The sequence below is a fragment of the Chlamydotis macqueenii genome, chromosome 5 (genome assembly GCF_036417535.1).
Source record: "Chlamydotis macqueenii isolate bChlMac1 chromosome 5, bChlMac1.mat, whole genome shotgun sequence".
Classification (NCBI taxonomy): Eukaryota; Metazoa; Chordata; class Aves; order Otidiformes; family Otididae; genus Chlamydotis; species Chlamydotis macqueenii.
In genome coordinates, this window is record NC_141560.1 from 40,507,886 (window position 1) to 40,533,447 (window position 25,562).

Sequence of the window (25,562 nt, forward strand, 5' to 3'; positions counted from 1 at the left end):
GACAATGGTCATGCTGAAGGACTATGTGCCAGCAAAATCAGGGAGCTTGTATTGCACCACAAGATGTGACAAGCTACTGCTCCAATCTAGACCCTTCCTGACATTCAGTATCATCGGTTAATTACCTTCAGCACGCAAAATAACACAAAATGTAGAATTACCATATTTGGGAGAAAAATATACATACCCAAGAAGAAAATACTAACTACATCTCATGAACTAATCAAACCAAGAAGAAATACAAACTCTACTTAAGTAAAATATTGTGGTCTATTACAGTAAAGACTGTAATAAAAGAAAGGCATTGAAAATGTGTTCTCACAGATGTCACTGAATTAGGCAGCTTTCTTCTCTGTTTGAATGGTCTTAAAATTCACCTAAGCATGCATTCTATTTAGACCTACTGTTTACACCTGCGGACATGGTTTTATTTATCCCCTATCACCATAATTATCCACATTCCATCTAAACACACAGATGCGTTCTAGTATGCAGGATGTTACAGACAAGGATTTTTGGTTCTTGAATTACAATGTCTGAAGCATCACAGATGCACCTCAACAGGAAGCTTCCAGATAACAGTCCTGTGAGAGACGTTATGTATTTTCAAGGAACACTCAAAAAATAACCTATATTTTGGGCTGTCTTCCTCAATTCAAGGTGTAAACTTGTTACAAGTACTGGAGGTTCACTTTTCAAAACTCCCCAGAGATTTTCCATATAATTTTCTTTTAAAGGGATGAGAAAGACACAAAAAGATGTTACAAAGAAAATGCTGTTAACTGCTTATTAGTCTTGTCCTTAAAACAAACAAGCCAAGCAAAACCTGGCTTACACAAACAGCTCCACCAGAACAAAATCAGCACGGACGAGAAAGACAAACTATTAAAAAGACAGACCGGAATTTGAAAACTTATCAGATTATTAAACAAACAACAAAAGGAAAAAAGAAACCCCACCCTGATTTATTTTTAAAGGAACTGACAATGTTGTTTCTACCAGCTACTAAAAAGGTACTACAGCAAATACAAGTTAGATCCTCAACTTAGTTTATGCTCAAGCAAAACTTTTAGTATTTCCAAAATAACTGAAATTTTGTCCAAAACTCATCACAGAAACAAAAGAGTTGTTGTCTGGTTCATGATTTGCACCAGACTCATCTTTTGTCTTGCACAGCAACAACATGCAGTTCCTAAAGAGAGAATTATGAGAAAGAAACAGCTATGTAAACTGGACTTTTGTAAACAAATATGCAGGAAACCCCATCTTTACAAATGGCTTTGCAACACAGTGCAGGCTTATTCTTTAACAAAATAGGTATACAGTAAATGTCTTAAATTATCTAATGTTTATAAACTGTACTGAAGTTAGGAATATTAGTTATTATCATCTGTCATCATGATAAACACCATGATCTGAAGAGGCTTGCGCAGCCTAGGAGTGCAGAAAGAGCACAGCAGTTAAGGAGTATGAAACGCTGCTTTGTAGGCTCTGTAAAGTACATGAACATACTATTCTTTCCCACTGGAAATGGGTTAATAGTTCTTCTAATTGTAAGCACTTAGCTATTTTAAGCTTTTTTGTTTGGAGCTGTCAGGGAAGGCAGTTGCTAGCAACAGAGAGACCAGCACTCCAACAAGCAGGAATGGCAGCAGGCTCTAAAGTCAGAATGGCAAAGAGCAGGCCAAAAACACGACACCCTGCCCTCGCATTCACATAGCTGACATAACTACAACATGTCCTTTGCTCTAAATGCCTCTGCCGCCACAAACGCACCAGATGCAGAACTGCATGGATATACCTCAGAGGCAGACCAAATCTCTCTGCACTTTAGCCCTGAGAAGAAGACATATCTGAATGCACTGGGCTGCAACAGGAAAGATTGCTACAGATTCAGTTGCTTCCATCTTGACCTCTCCAGTACTGCACCACAAAACCAGACGTGTAGGTGTTCAGTGTATGGAATGCCACAGTCTAAGCGCTTCACAGGTTCCTTCAAGACTTTGCAAGAGGCAACAGCTTACAAATAACGGAAGAGAAAGGGTAAAGTCCATAGGGACAATACTTTCCATTCCCAGAGGTTTCTTCATGAGACACATAAATGCACTCAATACCTAGGCCATTGCTGTCAGGAGAGACGCTCTTGATGCCATCAAGCAGGCATCATTATTGTGCCCAAGTCTGGCTGGAGAATAGTTGGGACTGAAAGCACATGCGGAACCTCAGAGGATCTAGGATCAAATTTGAGCTCTGCTACAAACATGCAACTTAAGCAAGCCACTTCAAATCAGTTCATAAAATGAGAATAATATCCAAAACTCTGATATTCATGAAGTATTTCGAGGTCATAAAAGTCATATTATCTTTAACACTACCCACTAACAGGCTAGAGGAGGATTCTTCCACAAAGAGCTTAAAAGTCTAAGTTGAGACATAATGCAAAAGAGTAGGAATAACCAAAGAAGAAGGAGGTGACCAAAAATGAAGGAAGAAGGCCACACAAGTAATAACATAGTTGTTCTTTTGTCATATGCCGCTCTCTGCCTCACTCGACCCAGAAATATCGTTTTGATTTTCAGCAGTTATTTAAGCTGAAGCAGTGCTGATTTTGGTTTGCCCATATCCATACACTTGCAACCAGACAGACGCCAGTATTAACTGAGCTGATCTATTATAAAACTACTCAAACAGTCAGTCTTTAACAGCACTGACAGGACTTTAGTTCAAACTTCTAACATTTTGTCTAGAACCCTAACCCTCGGCCGTGACTGGGGCTGTCAGGCATTACAATAATGCAGCTAAGCAAATGCACACTAGTTAATACTGGGAGTAGGAACACTGAAAGACATGGGCAAGCACAATCATCACACAGTGGAAACCAGCAAGGTTTAAAGAATCCAGAGGCCTAGAGAGCACTCAGATTTCTTAATCTTTAATTGAAGAATCAGAGCACTCTCCAGCCCTCAGATTCAGAGCTCCCTGCCAGTTACCTGCCCAGTCTCCTCCTTTTAGCCACAGGGAATTCAGTAGAGGAAAGAAAGAGCAGATGGTTGGCACCGATACTGGATCAAATACAAAGCAAGCATCTTCCATTTCTGTAGTGGCTTATTTGTATCCTTACTAGCATTATAAAGTATTTCCACAATTGGGCATAAGTGACACCAACCTCATACTTACTCAGAGCAAAGTCAGAAGCTTGCTAAAGATTCATCTCAACAAGCCTTCCTGAAACCAAATAAACCACCCATCCTCCGCTTTATAACTAGAAAGGAAAACTGTCATTCAATAACAGCATAAGGAAAAGTGCCTTCTACTAAGAAGGCTTACAAAGCATTTTAAATTGAGCAAAAGACTGAATTCTTAGTAAAACACAAAATTAAGGTTGCAATGATGAAGTTCAATATTACAGAAAAAACTACAGTTTACACATTAATTCACCTGCACACAGTAACATGCTTTTACATTTCCTCCCGCACTTATGTAGTTTCCTCTGCGACTCCTGGAACAATATAAATATATTCCAATTGAAGTCATAACATTATGGGTCAATAATCCCACATTACACTTTGAATAGCTGTATTTGCTAAAGATACAAACTATGTAATTGCTATTAACAGGAACAGTAAGTCTTTCCCAATTGTGTGCAAACAGGCCACAAATAATTGGAAAGTCACACAGCAACTTACTAGAAAAGCCAGTAAGAGGATCAGCGCTAAACACTTTACCATCTCCAAAAGAAATAACTAAGCATTAGAGAAAAAAATAAAATCCCATACATAATACAGTTTTCACTCTCAGAATGAAAGGCTAATGAACTAATCATCCCTTCAGGTGCATGGATTCCATCAACCCGATCCTGCCACACCAAAGAAAAACAAATTCCGAGATTGATGCTTCTTTACAATCCATAACACATCTAGTGGATTCTGAAGTATTTTCCACACTAGCTAGAAAGCATTCTCTTATTTCAAATAGTTCACTAGTTCAACTTATGTCTCACAGCTTCTGATGACTTTACTATTTTCAACAAATCTCCAAACAGCAAGAACAAATGTACAGTCTCACATCAGCAGACTGACATTCATTACACAGTGCTCCCCCATTTGGGAGAGATCTATGAAATCAGTCAAGGCAGAAAAACGTTCTAGTAGCGGCTACACTGAAGACAAATTTTGTCTGGGGAAAATCACTGAAGGAACTTGCCCACAAACAAACTCGATGTTATTGGAATACTTAACATTAACAAAACATTTTGCAACAGTTAAAAGTATATATTAATACCAACTCATCCAAACTCATAACATGTGTCACGTGCGACATTCTGTATTAACAGGTAAACAAAGAGAGAGAAAGCAGCCTATTTCGCACTGAAGAGTGAACAGGTAGCCAACAAGAGATAATTCTTCTGGAATTCCTTGATCTCAGTTTTGTCCACTGTTCAGTCCTTCAGACTGTGCAGATACATACTGCATTTGCAAGATGTCAGGTAAAAGAATCTTCATTTCATAGATGACCTAAAATTCAGGAATTAGTATAGAACACTACTTAAAATATCCTGTAGAACTTACCCCACCCTGACGTAAATGTTAAGGCTGTTTTGATATAAAAAAATCACAATGTCTTCTAAGGCACATAAAAGTTCACCCACTCATATCTGCAGAAGAGCCCTACCATATTACCATATATATGGCAGCATCATACTAGAGATCGCTAACCAACACTTCACAGATACAGCATACTACATACAATGCCTCTGTTCGATCCACAAGCTCTGCCTGGAACTATGGGCTGAGCAGAAGGGCTCTTCCCCTTGCATGAGCTGTACCGGCTGGTGGTTTTGTATTTTTTTTTTTTTTTTTTTTTTTTAAGAAAATGACAACACTATCCAGGTGTTATCGTCTGTGGCTTCAGTTGTTGCACTGTAGTACAGAAACTGAATTACAGCAATTTCTATTTTACACAGTTGCATGGCTTCATAATCACAGTATAACAGCTCCATATACTCTTTAACACACTTATTCCGGCAACATCTCTGTAAGGGAGGGAACTACTATTACTCCATTTTTACTGAAGAGGACTAAGTCAGAGAGAGAGACTATGAAGTGACTTGCCTGAAGAAGGTCTATGACAGAGCAGGGAACCCAACTCCGTGTCAAGCTAGTGCCCTACCCTTTCAGTCATCTTTAGTCTCCAGCTCAGTTTGAAATCTCATCCTCAGGATGGCTAAAGTGCAAATGAAACCCCCCTGAAACATTTCTTCCTATTTCGGCCTGTCCATGAGACTGTATGTCATGCAGAATAATGAACTCAAGGTAAGTATAAGTATATAGCAGTCAATGCAGGTTTATTGCAGATGTAAAAATATTTTTCTAGTTTTTATTAGTTGTCACCTATAAGGCATATATGCATAGCGATACACTAGCCCTGGCTGCAGTAGTGTGCAGGGGACACTCAGAGCAGTTAAGGAACACTAGGCAGACCTATTCAGGTGCAAACGTGACATTGTTATTAATTTAGGGATCAGGTAACAACACTGAATAACCTCATCAAAGCCCTTCCCTGCATGCAATTACAAATTCAAATGAAGAAGGGAAGGAATATAGTCATGCATATAAGTAGATTAACTGTGATACATATTTTTATCTGTTTACACCACTTACGATCACCAGAAGCATAAAAACACACTTTGGAATAATTTTTTTTTTTTGGGGGGGAAAAAAAAAAGATAGCAAGCTCTTAAATTCTGTAAGACAGTGCTTTTAGCAATTATTGTGACATGTATATTCCTCTCATCTTTGTAACCTCCTTCCGAACAACCACTCCAAGGGAAAAAGATTTTTGTTCTTTTCCCACAATGGCAACATCTGAGGTGCCACAAATAAGAAACAGATGAGAAATGAGAAACGGATGTGTCAGAGTTGCACGTGTTCAGAGCCCACCCATGCAGGGACAAGCTTCCACTCCTCGAACCCTCTAACTGAATCTTCTGTTTAACCCTGACTTTGGCCAAGTCAGGAGCAAAACTCATATTGGTTTTTAGTAGGAACATGGTAGAGAATGAATCAGCTGGTCTGCAGGAACAAGGACTCTTTCAGCAGACCACAGAAGGGGCTCTGCCACTGCCACCACTGGCCCTGCTGAGGTCCCAGAGGTGAAGGGGCACCACAGTCCTTGGTCCTGGTTTTGCTCTGCAGCCATGAATGTTAGATTTCTGTCATTTAAGGGGGGAGAGGGGTAAGGGAGGGGCAGAATCATCACACATTTGGTTGTGAAATATAACAAAGTGTTACAGAAAAAAATAAAATAGAGGCCAGAGTTTTTTAAATGCAAACAGTAGAGATGAAATTGCAAGTCTTGTTTTTCCCCTTTCCATAAAAACGCTATGTATTTATAGCACCTGCTTTAAAAAAAAAAAAAAAAGCCTTGAGTTATATATGTGGTATGCTAAGTCACAGTATTACTTAGAAAGAAAGAACGATACTACTTTGCACGTAACTGATGAAATTCAGCTATTACAGTAGACTGAGTTAAGTCAATTCTGTTCCTCAATCTCCCAACACTTCATTTGTGGCTTTGTTCTCTCTCTTCCTTATTAAAAATCTTGAATACTCAGCACAAAAAGTTCCCTTGCAGACAAAATCGGCCAAATCAGAGTAACGAAAGCACTGTCAGAACCACAAAATTGAACAAAAAAGCAGAAGAAAACTCACTCATCACTACCTGCACATAAGAACATAACAAAAAAAAAAATCCAGATAAAAGAATGGCTTCTATGTGTACATAGCTCCTACATGTAGCAGGCTAAGCTTGTATTATTGTAGCCATTTCTAAACTTACAGCTTTGCTTAAGCAAGGTTTCCACATTCTTCAGGTATCTTCAGCCCACTTTCTGCAAGATGTGTGACCCTGGTGTTGGCATAAAGCTTCACAGTAGCATTTGCAAGGAGACAGGAATTCCCCCAAGCAGCAGTTTCAGAGACCCACGGATGAAGAATTTACCACTTCTGATTTTAGACTGAGGTCAAGCACTATGGTTGGTTTCCATTCATGCTGCAACATGTAGGAAGCTAATGTGTGAGAAAAAGGTGAAATGACAAAAAAAAAAAATAGCAGGAAGAAGAAAATATCTCCCTTCTGAAACCAAAAGTACAGTGGTCCTTGCAGATGCACTTCCTCTTGCACCTACATTTCCAGTACATTTTGTCCATTTTCTACAACATGATACCTTCCAGTTAAACACACTTAGTTCCACAAAGATATCGTGGCAGGACAAACTGTTTCGAAAGACATGGACCACCCATTCAGTTAAGCAACTGTAATAACGTCTTAGTGTGCCCCCTCCTCCTTTTTATAAGTAGCTTCTCACAATTGGTCATTTCTTTAATACATTTTTTTTTTTACTTCTTATTTGAAAGTAATAGGACAGATTTGAACATAAAAGCTACAACCGATAAAAAGAATTTGTTTACCGTTCTAGTTACACTTCTCAGCTCCCTTCCTTGAAGAAATTAAAGGTTTTCCCAAACATTTCACCTGTTAATATAAATCTTGTAATTTTATGCACAGATATTTGCACGGTGAGCAGGAATTATCACTTCTTTTTTTTTTATATGGGAAGAATATTGTGTGCCAAATTTCTCAATATCATTGGAGGAACTGCTTATAGTCTGAAAGATTGTGAATTCTCAAAAATCAATAGAAAAATTTTATACACATACCTCCCTCTAACATTCAGTAGTCATTGGATTTAAAGGTTCAGGTTTTTAATGGCAGCAGTTTGGAAAAAAACCCCACCTGTCAGTTGCTCAACTCCCAGTATCACTTCACTAGCTCTCTAGTCAAATTCTAAAATAAGCAGATCTGCAACTCTAATGTTAAAAAAGGAAATTGCTTACCACACTCCAACTTTTCAAGCTTTTTATACCTTAAGCAAGTAAAATGACACTTCTGGTCATCTTTGAATAAACAGTTTAAAATAAAAGTCCACAGCAATAAAGACGCTTTGCTTGCCTAGCTGCAATCAGCCAAATATGGATGCATTCTTTTCCTGTTCATTGTGCAGAACTAACTCTTCAGTAACAAAATCCACCCACCATGTGTTTCTTGCTAATCTGCATACTTAGAACAGTCTCTGCCATTGACAGTGACTTAGTTGTTCACTAAACAAGCCTAGGAATAACTTCCACAATCATTCTGGGGAGGAATGTGGGGAGATGTATACTTGTAAATGGTTAACACCCTCCTCCCTCTCCCTCCAAGCAAATTGCACACACACGCAAAAAAGGCAAAGGAAATAATTAACCTTCCAACTCCTGAATTTTGGCTTCAATTCCCTAAAGTAGCTCCATGCACAAAATCGACATGTGGAAAGAATAATCAGTGGTGACCAATTTGCTGAGGGTTGTGGAAAACTCGTCTGTGGAGCACAGTGAGCTCTCGCCAGAGATCTGCTGCAGTCTATTCTGCTGCGCAGACCTCAGCGAACGTGCACCGCCAAAGCAGCACCATGTCCTTCCCAGGCATTCTGGAAAACCTCAGTGCTTAAAAGCAATCACTGACCACCTCTTCCCTCCCACGCTAAAGCTTAACAACCTCCATTTTCTCTTTTTTTTTTCCAAAAAAAAAAAAAAAAAAAAAAAAAAGACAAAAAGACAAAAAGACAGACATACAATTGAAAACATATGCACTAACTTAAAGTCACTTTTTAGTCTTTAAGGCACGCAACTCTATCACATGGCCCTAAGGGCTCCCCTGGACACTGGCGTAATTTCTGTCAGGAGATACAATCCATTTATTTTAAGACACAGAAGGGTGTTGTTTTAATCTACAAGTTTGCTTTCAGTTAGAAGTTGCCTTTTTAAAGCAAAATCCCATCAGTAACAACTCCCTCCTCATTAAAGTATCTTAGTATTTGAAGATGAAGCGATGAACAATACTTAATTCAAGTATTCATTAAAGGAAAAAAAAAATCTGGATTTTATAAGAGATAAACTATTTTAACACCAAAATTCCTTCATGAGGAAGTAGCAGCTCTCATAAATGTTGTCTGCATATAATTTTAGCTCTATACTTTACTTATGAAATACTTCAGGAAGTGTACCTGTAATAACTAAATATCTTCCAAATTTGCGTTCTTCCTTTTAAAAAAAAAAAAAAAAAAAAATCATTTTCTATCCAAAATGAAATCTGTATTTTGGAGGTGGCAAGACACTGTGTTTCCCCCTGGCAGGGGAAGGCTATCCTCCCCTGCTCTCTCTGAGCATGCTGGCATCCAGTACATCAGTACCTCTGCCACACACACCTCTGTTATCCAGGTCCTCTCACACTGCTGTACAAGAACTGCTCCCAGACACGACTGTAGGCATCTGGGGACCAATTAATTTTAATGTACATTGCTGTTGCAGCTCATGGCCTGTATCGCCTTGGCTTCTTTAGTATTTCAAACTCCCCAAGACGCCTATCTCATTCCTACTAGGCAGGGGTAGAGCTCTCCAATCGCTGCTGCAAGAAGCTAGTGTAAGCACAAATTTCCATTTATAGTGCTCTACTAAAAAGTTTTTTTTTTTCTCTTGTTGAGGCGAACACTGGCCTCAGTATGATTACAATCCATCTGTGCATATATCTGGTAGAAAAGTTATTTCCTCTTACAGAGAGATGTATTTATTTAGCTGTAGTACAGCTGCTCCAAAGCCACTTGGAGTCTAAAAGCATCCTTTTCTGATGTTGCATCTCCCAGTGAAACACATCAGCTGCTGAGCAAGAACCCAAGAGACAGCCTGAAGAAACAGTATCTCTCAAAGGCCTTCTGTCCACCCTGCAGCTGAGCTCACCAGTCTCCAGAGTCACAGAGCATCGGCTGCCCTCAAAACCAGGCGCCTGGAAGCTCCCCCAGCCCACGCAAGCAGCCTGGCAAGCCGTGACCTGTGGCTCCTGTGGCATCCAGGGCTCTCCCTCCATTAATGTAGGGCCCCCCAGGCCCAGCCAGGCACTAAACACCCCTGCAAAGACAGGCGAGGTGATAGACATTCGCAGCACAAGCATGAAGTCCTGCACCGTGTCCAGCAGTGCACGTAAAGGCATCCTGGAATACATTCATTTCATTTAGGTCCTGGATGAGGGTTTTTCAATTATTTTTTTTTTACTATACAGCCCCTTCTGTTGTTTATACTACTTTTTCTGCATTTCCATGAGCAATGAATATACACAGCTTCCTTTTCAACTACTGCATTAGAAAGAAAGCAAGCTCCCTAAAATGACAGATTAAAAAGAGCCTAGCAACATCACAGCGCTCAGACTTCGCTAACAGGGAAGGGTTTTTTTGTTTGTTTTTAATATTAAACCATAGACTGCTACCTACAACTCTCAAGAAAAACCCTAAAACAAAGGATCTCTCTCAACTGCTTTAATCCTCAACTTCCAAGAGCTGCAATACTTTCAACAAAATTAAGGCCATAACATATTTGTAGCCTGGTCAAAGATGGTGTCTCCCTTATACCAGCATCCAATTTATATTTGGATATTTTGTTTGACAAGAAGAGTTGAATGCTATTTGCAAAGCACATTTTGTTTGAAGTCACAATAAGCAACAGCTGTGGTCATTAACCAGCTTTATTCTATCTCAGCTATACATTATACCTACACTGTATGTATACATGCATATATTTACATGACTACATACACCGCTGGAAAGAACCATTTTAAATGGAAGTTCTTTGTAAGTAGTTTACTTAAATGAAGTTTTTCTTAAAATGACACTTTATCCCCACAAACAAGCACTACACAAACAATCTGATTAAATGATGAAGGCTCCAGCACACTATTAATGTCTTTACACTCACCAACGAATCGTAAAAACACTCCCTTGTTTAAGTTTTCAAGTAAAAAACAGTTGTTTTGCCTTCAATAAGTTCTTGGAAGAGATGCACCAAGGACTTCAGAGTTTTTTCACCTCCAAAAATTAAATTTGAGAACCTTCTGAGTCATCAACAAACTACTAAGCAACATGAAAGTACAACTACATATTTTTTCATGTTTAACCAGCAAGCTGTTTGTAATTGTTAAACCTGTATTTAACGCAATCTACAAAGGGCAGTAAAAAAAGATGATTTTTCAGCTGGAAATATTTTAATTTTCAAAAGTTACTGTGAGAAGGAAGTCTTTATTCTTAAAACTAGGAACAGCTAATCTAAAGTGCTGGACAAATGAGTAAGTTATAGATTTATTAAAGTTGAAAATCAGCACTGAAGGTACTGAAAAGAAAAAAAAGAACTCATACTGTTTGAAACTAATATCTAAAATACACTTCAGAAAAAAAAATTCTTCAAAAATAAATTAACATTCCTGCCTTCAATTAAAATGTGAGACTACAGACAATTTTTTTTCCAGCAATTGTATTTAATAATAGCAAGGTACTGTTGCTGAGCAGATAAGCTGACAGTTGACATTGTTCCACACACATATGAGTTTTCCAGATCTTCCTTATTAAAAAAAAAAAAAAAAAAAAAAACAACCAACAAAACCATACTTCTATTTTAAAAAAGCAATGGGGAAGAAGTCACCTTTAAAGCAAGACTCTCTCCATGAGTCAAGTCAGCATGCCAAGTATTAACCTTTGCTTTATTTCTTCATCTGCTGGCATTTAAAAAATTTTGTTTGTCTAATATACAAAAATAAAATCAGTGGTTCTTTCCCTCCAAAGTGATAGGTAAGTCTTCTGTTCTTAAAATTCAGTATTTGTAAGAAATCCTAAAATGCTGGTGTGAGAATACAAGTGAATTGTGTGAATGAATAAAGGGATATGGAATGAGTAAGAGTAATGAACACAGCTTTAACTTTTCAGTAAGACAACTACAAGCAAAATGCTTTGAAGTAACTTATTTCCAGCAATGAAGTATTTTTCAACTAAACTGACAATGTAGTTGAGAATTTATGATGGTGCAAGAGTACAGAACACTGAAAGTCAAAAGAAAATCAACTTTCTTACAGAATAAACTCCCCAATTACTCCACACAACCTCGTATCTGCTCTACAAACCAAGACTGTAGTAGCAGCTACAAGGAACACTACAAGAAAGCTTTCTTGTTCCTGCTTTTTTATGTACTATGCTAAGTGGCAATAGTTTTGTGCAAATCAGTTACGTGCAGAAAACTTATAACAGGAAGGGCAGTTTCCGCAAGACTTGGCAGTTGTCACTGTCAGTTTTTGATCCTGTTTGCTGGGTCTCTCTAGCCACATAGCATAAAGGCAGTATCATTGTCACGCAAAATACAGCTGTGCTTTTGTACATAAATAAAACTTCTCTCAGCTCCTTCCTTGTTTGCAATCCAATAATATTTTTTTTTCTAAGTTGTAGCATTTTGCACCCAGGACCAACTCTGAATCCAAGCTATAGCTATTCCCAAGGAAGTGTACAACTTAAAAGGTTACAAGCAAGCAATCTACCACCAAATCATTTTTTCCCCTTTCTAAAACAAGAAAACCTTACGCTCTTCAAATCTGTGGTATGACACATTAAGCAATTTTGTGTTGATGAGCAGTATTAGATTTTCATTAAAATATATCAACACTATGCAAAAATTTCAGTGAAAAAGTAAAGGGTTAAAAAACTCCATTACAGTTGCCACAAAGAAATAGTAGCAAGTAACTTGACAAAATAGTTACTAAGTCTCCTGCATTCAAAGTCATTACACTTTCCCCTTCAGAGTCACTATGTCCTGCCAATTCATGAGCTCCCAAAAATAAACTAGTTGAGTAACTGAAGATGTCAATAGATTTTTACATTCCCTCCACGTATCCAAAGTGTACAGCTCTGTCAGTTACTTGTAAACAGCCAGGCATCCTATACTTAATCTACAGCACTTTCCCAAGTAAATTCTGTCACTTACAGTAACTCAGTTATAGCTGTCACTAAACACAGAATATCCTTCCACCTCCAAATGGTACTTTTCTCTCATAAATCAAGTCACTCAGAAAGAACGGTCATCTTAAAATATTTCTTAGCACATTGCAAAATTGAGTAGTTCTGTTCACCTTCACAATAAAAAAAACATAATACATCAGGTGACAGATGTACAAGTACCTGGGAAAAATGCCCTGGAACCATGCTCCAAGAGAGAAAGTTGATGTACAAATTTGGTTTCTTCCATCTTAGACCTTTTCAAAGATACTGACAAAGTCACCCAACTGAGGAACAGAAAAGTATGAAAGAACTCTGCTGATTTAAGTCACCAAGGTGCACAGAACCACAAAGATTATAATTTTGTTCACTGACAGCCTGATTTAAAGATGAGTAAGTAACCTGGCTAGGGAAACTCTGCTCAATCTGCTCCATACAGAAACTGGTGCCTTGTTTCTACAGTGCAATCCAGAAGTCTCAGTTCCATGTCTCAGATTTCTAGAGCAAAGATGAAGGGATGAAGCATCTTGCAGAGAACCAAAAGTCAGCTTTTTAATCAGGATGTCCAGGAAAAAGCCAGTCAAAAGGGCTGCACCATATAGGATGCAAGAGGATGCACCATATAGGCAAACATGTATCTATCTGCATTTGAATGAAAAAAAAGTTGCAATTCTACCTAAGGCTTCAGTGCCTCTATCTGCTGAAGGTCCACAGAGGGTGCCAATAACTAATTCTGAAAAACAAAGCCAGCTCCTTCTCAAACACAGTAGGTGTGAGAGGGTGTGACCTCTTGTACAAAGCCTGCTGAGAAAACACTCACCCAGCCATGGAGATGCAAACTCAAACTCACAGATCACACCTTCCCCAACAGACCTCAGTCAGTCAGCTGCCCTGGCTGGGGCAAAATCTCCATTCTCACTCTTGACATTGTGCCACCGCTTGTTAGGTCAGAGTAGGGTTCTGTAAGCTCTTCACTGAAACCACTTACCTCACCTTAAAACGAGTATGATAACAAGGCACAAACAATGTAAATCACTTGTCAGCAGTGAGATTGCAAGAAAGGGAGAAGGCTGGAAACAGTTTTGTTGTGTGTCCTATGGCACGAGGAAACACTTCCTCCCTATACAGCATTTTTTTGCCTTCCCTTTCAAGTCTGTCTGTCTTTGGTCTTAGTTGTCCCATAGTTGCCTAACAGTTTGTAATATAAGTGTAGACTCATATATTAGATGTAGGAAATTTAATGACTGGAAGACCTAATGGTCTTCTGGGTCATGGCAAAGAGGAAGACTTCCTCTAAACTCTAGGTATCTGCTCCCTGTTGCTAACCATTCTAGTGTCAGTATAAGCAGCTTGTTGTGTCTATGTACGAATAAAAGACTCAATGAAATCACACTTTTCCCCTCCAGAATATTAACACCATTTAAGTCAGAGGAACACTAGAAGCACTTCAGGCTAATAAAAGAGATTAAGAGCAAGATTTTTAAGGGCTAAACAAAGCCACCAACTTATTGGTACGAGTACAGGTGTGACTTCTCAAACATTTCAACCGAACTAATAAGTCAGAAAGCTCCCCCTAACCTCAATTTCTAGGCTGTCTTCCTGAAACAGACCTCCATAAGAACTGCTGGTACAGACTCAGTCACAGCATTGCAACCTCCCCTTGCAAATGAGACCCTCACATTTGCTTTTGACAAAAGGGACACCTATAGATCACTTAGACCTCTCAAGGTCTAAGTGCAATCCGCACTATTATTATATACTACTCAAACTGAAACGGTAAAAAATGCAGTAAAACCATATTGGCTCAGAATATGAAAGAAACAGAGTAAAACTGTAGATTTATCTATACCATGTAGCCTGAGAATTAGAGAGCAGGTGCAGTCTTTTCTATTAATGCTCATGATGTGAAGAGCAGAACCAAACCATCTTATGCAGATTTGAACTATTCTCACAAACCCTCTTCAGTAGACTTCTGCTCAAATTTTTTGCAAGAGTTTATAGAAAACTGACTTTTTTTTGTTTCTAAATAAATTATCTTTCTATATCAGACACCAAAGTGTTCCTGCAAACATCAGTGCCATCTCTGTTCTCCAGCTGATTAACGTGTGAATCAGTTCAAACACTAAGTTTTCTTGTTTGCTTTTTGTCATGCAGTCCTTACAGTATGCCATTACACAGAATCATAGTTAGAGTTGGAAGGGACCTTTAAAGGTCATCTAGTTCACTCCTCCTGCAAGGAGCAGGGACACCTTCAACCAGATCAAGTTGCTCAGAGCACCATCTAACCTGGCCTTGAATGTTTCCAGAGATGGGGCATCAGCCACCTCTCTGAGCAACCTGTGCCAGTGTTCTACCACCCTCATCATAAAAATGGCTTTTCCTTATATAAAATCTGAATCCACTTCCTTCTATTTTAAAACCATTACCTCTCGTCCTATCACAACAGGCCCTGCTAAAGAGTGTCTCTTAGGGCAGCAGATGGACTGAAGTGACTGTTTGCAATTCAAGATGCAAATCCAAGTACAGTTTAAATACCAATACTTTCCATGAAGAAAGCATTAAAAGCTTCTAAATCTAAGTATCTTCCTACCTCGGCATCTTTTTTTTTGTTTGTGTGTGTGCGCGTAAGAACGTTTCTTTGGTTTGGAGTTGTCTTTTAAAAACAAGAAATTTTGCCCTTTCATCTAAAACTCATTCTTCCACAAACATCCACAGTAACTTCACAGTACTATAATAAGAGAATATTGCTGGTCAGGATTGGAACAGATTATTGATTTAGATTTATCACCACTGGGGAAGAAAAACAAAACATAACACTTCCATTTTAAAAAAAAGTAAAAGCCAATTCAATGTCATGCAAATATACAGTCAGCACAAAAGAAACAGCATCTTGCCAACATGGCTGTTTTAACATCAATTCCAAATATCAAATACACTATCCCTTTAACTAAATATCCAAGCACACATCATCAAGCAATTGTTGATGTTGACAAGTATTTGGGCCACTGCCTTTGGTCTCACACTTGCCTAATGACACCACTGACAGAGGTGCCTTGTGGAGAAATCTATAAACACATTAAAAAGCAGCAGTGCAACCTGAAGTCCAGTGAAAGATCTCTAACCTTGCTCTACAGCCTCTGTTGGCGATACCTTGCTTCTTTTTGACCAGTCTGCCCAAGTTTCTTTTGTCTCCTGTGCTTTATAATTTAGCAAATACATGCTTATGTCGTTCTTAGACAAAGAAACAAAACCCTGCATCTTGGCATACATATGTGCATAGGTATGCTAGCCCACTTTAGATATCTTTTTTAGGTATCTTAATTTAATTTTTAGCTCAAGTATCTTGATTTTTGCCAGTAGATTTTGATCATCTGTGAGTCGTGAAGCACTTCTGGAGCAGAAGCACCTCTGGAGAGGCTGGAGCACCTCTCCTATGAAGACAGAGAGAGTTGGGGTGGTTCAGCCTGAAGAAGAGAAGGCTTCTGGGACGCCTTATTGTGGCCTTTCAGTATCTAAAGGGGGCTTATAACAGAGAGAGACTTTTGACAAGGGTATGTAGGGATAGGACAAGTGATAATGGCTTTAAACTGAAAGAGTAGATTTAGGCTAGACATAAGAATGAAATTCTATACTGAGAGGGTGGTGAGGCACTGGAACAGGTTGCCCAGAGAAGCTGTGGATGGCCCACCCCTGGAAGTGTTCAAGGCCAGGCTGGATGGGGCTTTGAGCGACCTGACCTAGTGGAAGGTGTCCCAGCTCATGGCAGGAGGTTGGAACTATATGATCTTCAAGGTCCCTTCCAACCCAAACCATTCTGCAACATGATTTTAAAATGCCAGAAGAGATTAGCTAAATGAGGAAACTGAATTGTCCAGTGTGTAATTTATATCAATAGTAATTATTATTATTTAAGAGCTATTGTAGTTGTAGAGAAAAACTTTACAAATCAAGGATTCAAATCTGCATTTGATTTCTTTGGCTAACAAAGCTCTCTGTACTTTAGTTTCCTCTGTACAGGTAAGGTAGCTAGATTTATATTGTAAATTAAAAACTCAGATAGCCTTTGTTCATTTTTAAGGAAAAAATATCAGCATTGACTTCAATGAAGCTTCTTGGAAGGCAGCCCATTATTCACTCTTAACAAGTGCAAATCCTAAGCACAGTACCATGTATATCAAACTTCCTAGGTTTTTAATACCTCAAGACTTCAAATGTTTATTCTTCGCATCTCAAATTCAAAATCAGAACAATTTGTTTATTAGGAGTTCCACATTCTTCTTTTCATATTCTTTGGCAATAAAAGAACATTTTTATTACATATCAAATTTTTCTACAGAAAAAGTTGTAGTACATTTTCTGTAGAAATAGTGGTAATAGCAAAATAAGTCAGCTAGCACCATTCTTGAAATATTTCACTTTTGACAAAGAAAGAGCAGCATTAAAACAAAAAAAAAAACCCAGAGGAGTCAAAGTAGTCCTTGTACTTCAACAAGAAAGAAGAAATGTCTTAAATATATTTTGCATTCTTGCATGTATTTAGAAAATCATTATAACAAAGACCACTTCAATATTGAAATTAAATCAGAAAAAAACAAAGCCTATAATCAAATGTAACATTTCACATAGTTGTTTACTTGCAATAACATCCTTTTATGTGCAGAAGACTTCCCAAATATTCAGGGAGCGCAGCTTAAACTCTTAATAAGAAGAATGCCCAATGGTACAGTAATACTTTTTAATTCCTAACTTTCATTTATAGTATGTTCATTTACTTCTCCCCAGGCATCTCAACAACCCTTAAAACATCTTCATTTAAATAAATACTGTTGTAGGAGGACTAAATGACTTAGCCATGATATATACCTGAAAATATATTTATATTTTCTAAAAATTTGACAAGGTAATAGTTTTCAAATTAAAAAATCCAAATAAATTTATAATTTGAATTCAATAGAATAAAGATTATATTATAAATATTCCCAATATTTACCATGTCTTACACAGGATAACATCTAAGTCACAAAATCAAACTAAACCATAAGGGCCGTCAGATTTCCCTGCCAGTTTCACATACACAAGTATTTGGCATGCTAAATTGTCATCATTGGAATCTCCTAAAGCAATGAGAATGCCTCACAGCTGTGGCTCTCTCTCCACTCACCAGGAATTTTGTTCTCAAATGGTGTAAAACCAAATTTAAAATAGGAAAATACTTCACTAAATTCTTCTCCACCCAAGTGTAGTAATTTCCCATCAACACAGCAAACTCTCCTTTCAGGAAGCGCTTGAAAGAATTAACAATACATTATGTTGGAAGAAATAAAGCCTGAAAACAAGATAGTTTAATGGCAAACAATCCAGTAAGTATTCAGAGTAAGTAGATCCAGTAAGTATAGTATAGTGTATGGCACTTTGTTCTACTTTACTTTTCAATGTGTCTAAAGGATCAAGAATCTGAGCAGTTAAGGATATGAAACTGCAAGAATAGTTGACTTGTATTACTATAAAACTCTAAAAAATTAATATAATGTATGACAGATTACTAATATAGGACAAATTACTAATTATGTAGGAGCTCCAAAGGAGATGCTCAACAAATGGTAAGAGTACAGACATAGCAGATAATAATGAATGCTTAGGTGTAGCCGTAAGTTCAGTTTGAAATCACGCAACATCCTCAAGCAACCTGGGATCCAAACAGAAATGCACTTTTACCCTACCAACTACACCATAACAAGGCAATTTGGAGATTATTCATAATTCCAGAGCTAGTCTCAACTTCAGACTTCATTACAATGCACACCTCAAACAAGGCGACAAGCACTTCTGCAGGCCTGCTGCCCCCACAACATGTAGTTTCACATAACAGATTCCAGTTTACCCATACTGAAGGGATGCAGCTGATCTGGTAGCTGGAAATCAACCATACAACACTGTACCACAACCAGGCTGCAAAGCTAAATCAGTATTTCGAAAAGTCAGAATTCTCAGTTAAAAGTCCCCAATAAAAGAGACAAGAACAACCCTTTGCAGTCACAATTCATGCATGTTTTGGTCACTATAGCTCTAGGAACAGGAAAAGCAACATTATTAAAATCAATAAATTAAGATAAAACTAAAAATTTAGCATGACATTCAAGTTTGAAATAGTAGTATAGTAAAAAAAAAAAACTTTACAAAATTTTTAAAACAATAAACAAAACTTCACAAACTACTCCAGCATCACAAGATAAAAAACATTTGTTCTCAGGGAAACTGAGTTATAATACGAAAAAGTTAACGGTGTATAACAAAATAGTGTGTGTACACATGAACATACATACACATTTCATTTGCTTTTCCAAAAGAAGTGACAAGAGGATATACCTATATATATTATCATACTGTAACCTCTCCTGTTAGTAAGCTATGATGGGGAAAGCCAAGCAGCTGAGAACCAATCTTCATGTAAGAAGATAATATACAGCAAAGAAGAAATAAAACATGAATACTGACTTGATTCCACTTCTCTTTACATCCCAACACTGTAACAAATTTAATAAAAAACGTATCAGAACAGTTTCTCAGTTTAATACTTCAGTCATTAATAGCAATTAATTTGTTTCAATCTTTACCAATACTTAAGTCAACCCATACAGAGCAACTTTAAAATTAATTTTCAAAAACTAAAGACTAAAAAACAAAGCGTTATTCCATGTTTTGCTGGTCTCTCAAGATGCCTTCCAAAAAAAAAAAAAAAACAACAAACAAACCCAACCTAAAGCAAAAAAAAACAACTCGACTGAACACTTTGCCATTCTCTCCAAATCTAGCTTTTCTCATTTTTAACTTCTTCATCAACACCAGCTGTCAATGCAAGAAGTGGCATTAAAGTAATTTACTTGTACATAAAAAGAACATTTGTTTTTCAGAGATGTAAATTTCAAAGAATATCTGTAGAACTTCCATACAAATGAATTAACAAATTATATTAATTCTGGCCTGGTGATGAAGTGATTGTCAGTTGCATCAAAAATTATAAAATGCATCAACATAGCCAGAAAAGCAAAGAATTAATTACCAAGATTTCTCTCTGCATCCCCACTTGATCATTTGCTGCTGAACACCTGAATGTTGGCTGCATTCAAAATGCATGCATTCACTCTTTTCCCGGTGTGAAGAGTATAGCTTTTTTCTCGTAACGTTCTGTGTATTTTTCAGTCGCTAGAGTTGATCAGCAGAGCACTCGGGAAGGGCTACAGTTGGAGACCATTCAGAAACAGAAGTTATGCAAAATGTTGTGAAGTGCTTATTGAGCAGCCTCCCGCTGGAAACACACGCCGTTTGTGCACTGGGAGCTGCTGCAGCTGCCAAGGAGCTTCCACGCGGAATGCAAGTTGCTGGTATGCAGCTACAAAAATTTACGTTATTCCTGGAGCAACCACCTCCTTCAGGGACCTCCATAACGCACAACAAGGATTTCTTGGTTTGAATGCTTAAATCACACTAAAGGCAACATGCAATTCAAAGCACAAACAACTCCCGTCTGACAGATAGCTCTGTGCCACACTATTCCAATTATTAGGGAAGGTTCTAACGATGATATTTCCTTGAATTAGCAGTACATCCCTTCTATTTACAAATTGCTCAGTGACAAGTCTCCCATTTGGAGCTGACTCATGAGCCTTAGCTTGCCTGTGCCAGAATTTGCTAGCTTTTTGGACATGTGTTGCAAAACCTCACCACTAGAGCTCCTCTCTCCCCCTCTCTCCCCGCCCTTGCCACATTTCATATGATTTATTTCTCCCTTTATGGCACTTAGAATATAACTAACTGCACTGGAGACAATATGCGTATTTACTATTTTGTAGCATAAACTGTAATTTACTGCAACCAATACTAAGATTTTATGCAATGCCTCAGAAAAGGAAGGAAAAAAAATCAAGTTTCAAGAAAAGATGAAACAACAAAAACAAATCTGCTCTTCTCTCTAACACAAGTCCCTTCAATTTGCTTATTCTATGATCGATCAGTTAGTTTAAAAAGTGGCTGCTAAATGTTTACCTGAGCTCAAGGGAAAACTAGGTAAGTTTCTTGAGTAGAAACTCCTCAAGAATTGCTAAGCGTGTAGAAAACACATGCACCTTTGGAAACAGGACCACAGGTTAGACGACCGCCATTCTGATCCTTACACTCTTATCTCCCTACACGACCCCCCACCCTGCCGCTGCTACCACCATCACCAAGGCGGCCACTTCCAAAGGAAGGCTACAGGTCCTCCTCAGGGGCAACTTAAGGGACTGCCTGGTCACCTGACAGAATAGCGTCACGGGAGGGGTGCCAGGCTTGAAAATATCTCCTGCAGTTCTGCAGTTACCACTTACAGGTGACAATAAGAGTGAAAATGCGAAAGCATAAATCAGCATCTGGAATGAGTACGTAGGCTCTCAAAAGGCTTGTACTGTGCTACAGCCCTCATCACTTCATATCACCGCTACTCGTATGCGCCTGGATGGGTTAAAGGCTAACAGGGCTACGCCTCCCTTTTGCTAATATGCACACAATGCGTGTCTATGACTAATTCCACTCAGTACCACAGGACAACGTAAAATTTACCTACTCCTTTGTACACAAGCCCAAAGAATCCTGCCCTAAAACATTTTCTCCCACCACATAGGCTGTGAAAAGAAAAAGACTTAGCAAAAGGAATGACTATATTTTATCACTACCACAAATGATTCAAGGAATCGTTAAGTACTGTTTCTGTTTTTCCACAGAAGTAATTTTGACATTAAAACACCCCAGTGTAACATAGATTGACAAGTCAGTCAAGACATGAAGAACAATGAAAAGAAAAACTAGAAAATCACAGTACTGCACAGATTAACGTATCTCTTCTTATTTTGTATTAAAATAAAATGCTCCAACAAACTTACAGAAGGATCACTATGGAAGTTTGTCAAGGGACAGGCCTACTGTTCTGGTTAATTAGCCACTTGCAAAAAAAAACAAAGTAAACTTCTTCAGCACATGACTACATTCTTCATTAACAAAGTTACATATGTTTTACATGAAGCATTTAGTTGACAGCCTGAGGAAACCACCAGTAATAAGATGATCTGTGTTCAACTACAATAATACGTTCTAGTTGGAACACCAAGAAATTTTGAAGCAGCTTTCCATTTTTGTAGTGCTTTCCATCGCAGTGCTCAAAATACTTTACAAGCCTTCACAGCATTTATTAAGACATCAGCAACGATGGTTAAAGCTAACATTTCTAGAAAATTGTCTCTAATCTGAGAAAGGCCAATTTCTGAAGTACTAGATCCAAAATCTTTTGGATCTGACATTCCACAAATTCCAAGTACTTCTAAAACGAAACTGATAAAAGTTACAGGTAACCAGCATCTCTGAAAAACAAACCTTAGGTACCTTAAGTTGTACCCACAAGAACATTGGCACGATTTTGATGGTCTTTCAAAGTCTTAGTCAAAAGACTTGTTAATACAGTACCGGTGGCACACTCCCAGTGCCTTGTTCTATCCCTCAGCCAACGCTGCTTGCAAAATCACTGAGAGGAAGATGCAACTCTTCAACTAAAGTTGAAACAGTGTGTTCAAAACTTATGTCTAGTCCAGCACTCCTTTCAGTCTGTAATTTTTTGTGGCCTGACACAGAAACTCTCCCCGACACTCCTCTCTCCGTTTTCAAGAAAGTGAACTTAACTGCAGTTGCTTATTTCAAAACAGGCATTTTCCCACACAAGCAGCACACAAAAAGTTAGATCAGAGCAAGAATTACACCAAACCTGCAGGACTGTTAGCAAACCTGCCTGATTTTCACCTGCTGCATAACCACTTTAGAAACATGAACCCACAGATTCAAGGAGCTTTCAATTTCTTCTGTGATTTCAGAGACTACTGGTGGTGAAACGCCTCTAGTACACTGAGTATTTCAGGTGTGTGACTTATACGATCAGCCTCGCTCCACTTTTCCTTTCCCCCCCTTCCAATTCTTGGGTGAAGTCAAAAAGGAATGTGGCAGTTCAATGCAGAACACATTCGCTTTTTAGCATTTGCAATGCAAAACTAGGTTTTGTTCGGTACAGAAATCTTGCACAATAGCCCGTGCACACGTATTCGCTCCAACAATGCTGTCCTATGCAATCACTCTGTAATTACACACAGTCATAAAGCTGCTGCTGTTGCTGCTTGGAACTGCAGTCTCGCCCTCTAAACAACCTAATATCAGTCTCCGCATTAGGACATTTCTTTTCTCTCTTCCCCTCCCTGAACTGCTTGCTCCACTACAGACGGCCCTTAAACTGCACTCAAAACACGCAGCTGGGATGAAATCAAACTATCTGCTTTATTTAAGAGGACGCTCAGTAAATTTCTGTTGAGCAAACAGAGTATTTCTTTAATTCTGCAGGCTGCAACCACACAAGACTTTACAAACCAAAAATAAATCCTGCTTACGCCCATTAAAAAAAAAAAAAAAAAAATCCCGTAAGTATTATATAAGACCCTCGCGCGCGCGTGGGTGTATTGTCAGCTTTTCCTGGTCAACTGCAAAGCATCGGCCCTCGGCGCTGCTGCCGGAGAAAGAGCTGCACGCTCGAGAGCACGAGATTTTCAGAAATTATCTAATAAACTCCTTTCCCCCCCTCCCCCCCCCCGCCCCCGTATAAGCCCCAGCAGGGAAACCCGACCCTCGCCAGCCGATGCTCCGGGCTGCACACGCGGGGCTGCCCCAGCGCCCAACCAGCCCAGAGAAAAAAAAAAAAAAAAAAAAAAAAACAAACAAAAACAAACCAAAAAACAACAAAAAGAACGAAAAGAAACAGACACACTCCCCCAAAAAACCCACCCCAAGTCCAACCACCACCCGCAGGCAGCTCACCCGGACACCGACGCGTCCCCAGCGCGCTGCTGCAGGCAGCCAGCCCCAGAGTAACCCCGCCGGAGCCCTCCCAGCGAGGCACCGAAAAGCGGGGGGACAGAGCTCAGCAGCCCAGCGCGGCCCGGGCGCGCAGCCCGCCGCCCCCTCACCTCTGCAGGTACTTTTCCTCCTCATCCTGCAGCCGGCACCCACAAAGTAACCCCCCCCAAAACAAAAAACAAAACAAAACAAAAAAAAAAAGCCCCAGGAAAGACACCCCCTCTCCAAAATGGCAGGAAAACGGAAGCAAATCGTGCGAGGGAAAAAAAAAAAAAATAAACCCGCGGAAAAGAGGAGAGGGAAGAAAACGTGGTCAGCTCACCCGCGAAGCGAGGCACGGCTGCGGCGGCGGGGGCCCGCGGGGGAAGCAGAGCGGCAATTAGCAAAGTGGGGGGGTGAGAAGGAGGAGAGGAACAAAAAAAAAAAAAAAATACACCACCCCAAACTTTGTTTCTTTCTCTCTGGGACTCAGGGAAAGCGTCACTTCCTAGTGCGGTAAGCGGGGAGGCTCCCGGGCTCCTCAACTCCTCCTCCTCCCGCCTTCCTCCTCCTCCCGCCTTCCTCCCCCCGGCAGCCCCCCGCCGATCCTTCCTGTCTCTTCCTGGCACCGGCCTGGCCCCCCCTCTCTGCCCTTTTTCACAGATCTTGGCTTGACCTTCTGTGTTCGGCCTGGGCTGCCGTTTGCAGGGAAGGAGGGGAAATCCCCAACGAGCGAGGGGCGGGGAGAGAGTTTGCAGCACTGATTTGGAAGCCGAGCCCTGCAAAATGCTGCCGCGTTCGGTCCCTGGCACCACTCGCCGGTTTGCTGCCCCCAGTTCAGCGCCAGCCTCCCCAGCGTGATCAGGCTTCCTGGCCTTTCTCTCTCTAAAGAAAAACAAGCAAGCTATAAGCTTTTTGTTTTTAAGGAACCACTTGTACCGCAGGAAAACGTGGTTTTCTGTTTCCTCCTTTTGGTATCTTCTCCCCCCCCCGCCCCCAGCTTTTTCTGAAGTAGAAAAACAGGGGACAAGAAAGGATTTGTGTCTAATACAAATCCTCAGGTCATCTCTATACTGTTGGCTGTTTTACTAAACACCTGAAATTTACTTTCACAAGAACACGGACTGCCGAGGTTTCTAAAAACGTTCTGCTCGTGTACTGGAATATGGCTTCCTCTGTTGCCTTGGTCTGAGAATAAAAAAACACAGCGTGCTGGCAAATGCAGGCACGCTGCTGCTCTTAAGGCAGGAAATAAAGAAGCTGTTTCGTCACTGCTCCCCCTGTAGACTGCTCTGATAGTCGAGCTTGTTAGCAATGAAACTTTCAGAATATAACATTTAGCCAGCGTTCACAGCTCAGACTCTCATTCAGTTAAACGTGCCAAGCACACGAAAATGCCAACCATTTTTCCCCAGCATGCACATAGCCACGTGCTCGCCTTCATCCAGGCTTAGCTCATTCTGTTCACACAGTAGCACAGCTTCTTTTCAGAGCAGCAGGACAGTTGCCCTTCTAGCCTGTATTGCTTTATAGAGTGAAATACAGGAGTAGTTTTTGCACTGCTCACTCTAGTTTGTGTTTCTTTCACAATAGTTCTGGCTTCTATGCAGAACTCTTTACCGGGGGGAGCTCACAATGTGTGGAAACAGGGTAAATGACTGCAGAACGTAGCTGATGCGTAACGAGGTTTCTCTGACTAGTCCCAGGTCAGTAGTCTAATTACCACGCCCAGTCTTTTCCTGTCATGGTACAGAGAATAACAGTGAGA

General features: G+C 39.5%; 1 protein-coding gene across 1 annotated transcript in view; it reads right to left on the bottom strand.

The window, feature by feature from the left end:
* MIDEAS (mitotic deacetylase associated SANT domain protein) overlaps nt 1–24,246 on the bottom strand; it is a 55,941-nt gene extending 31,695 nt beyond the window's left edge. The window contains exon 1 of the mRNA XM_086748743.1: nt 24,138–24,246. The gene's annotated coding sequence lies outside the window, so the exon portion shown is untranslated. The remainder of the gene's footprint in view (nt 1–24,137) is intronic.
* Between the last annotated feature and the right edge of the window lie 1,316 nt (nt 24,247–25,562).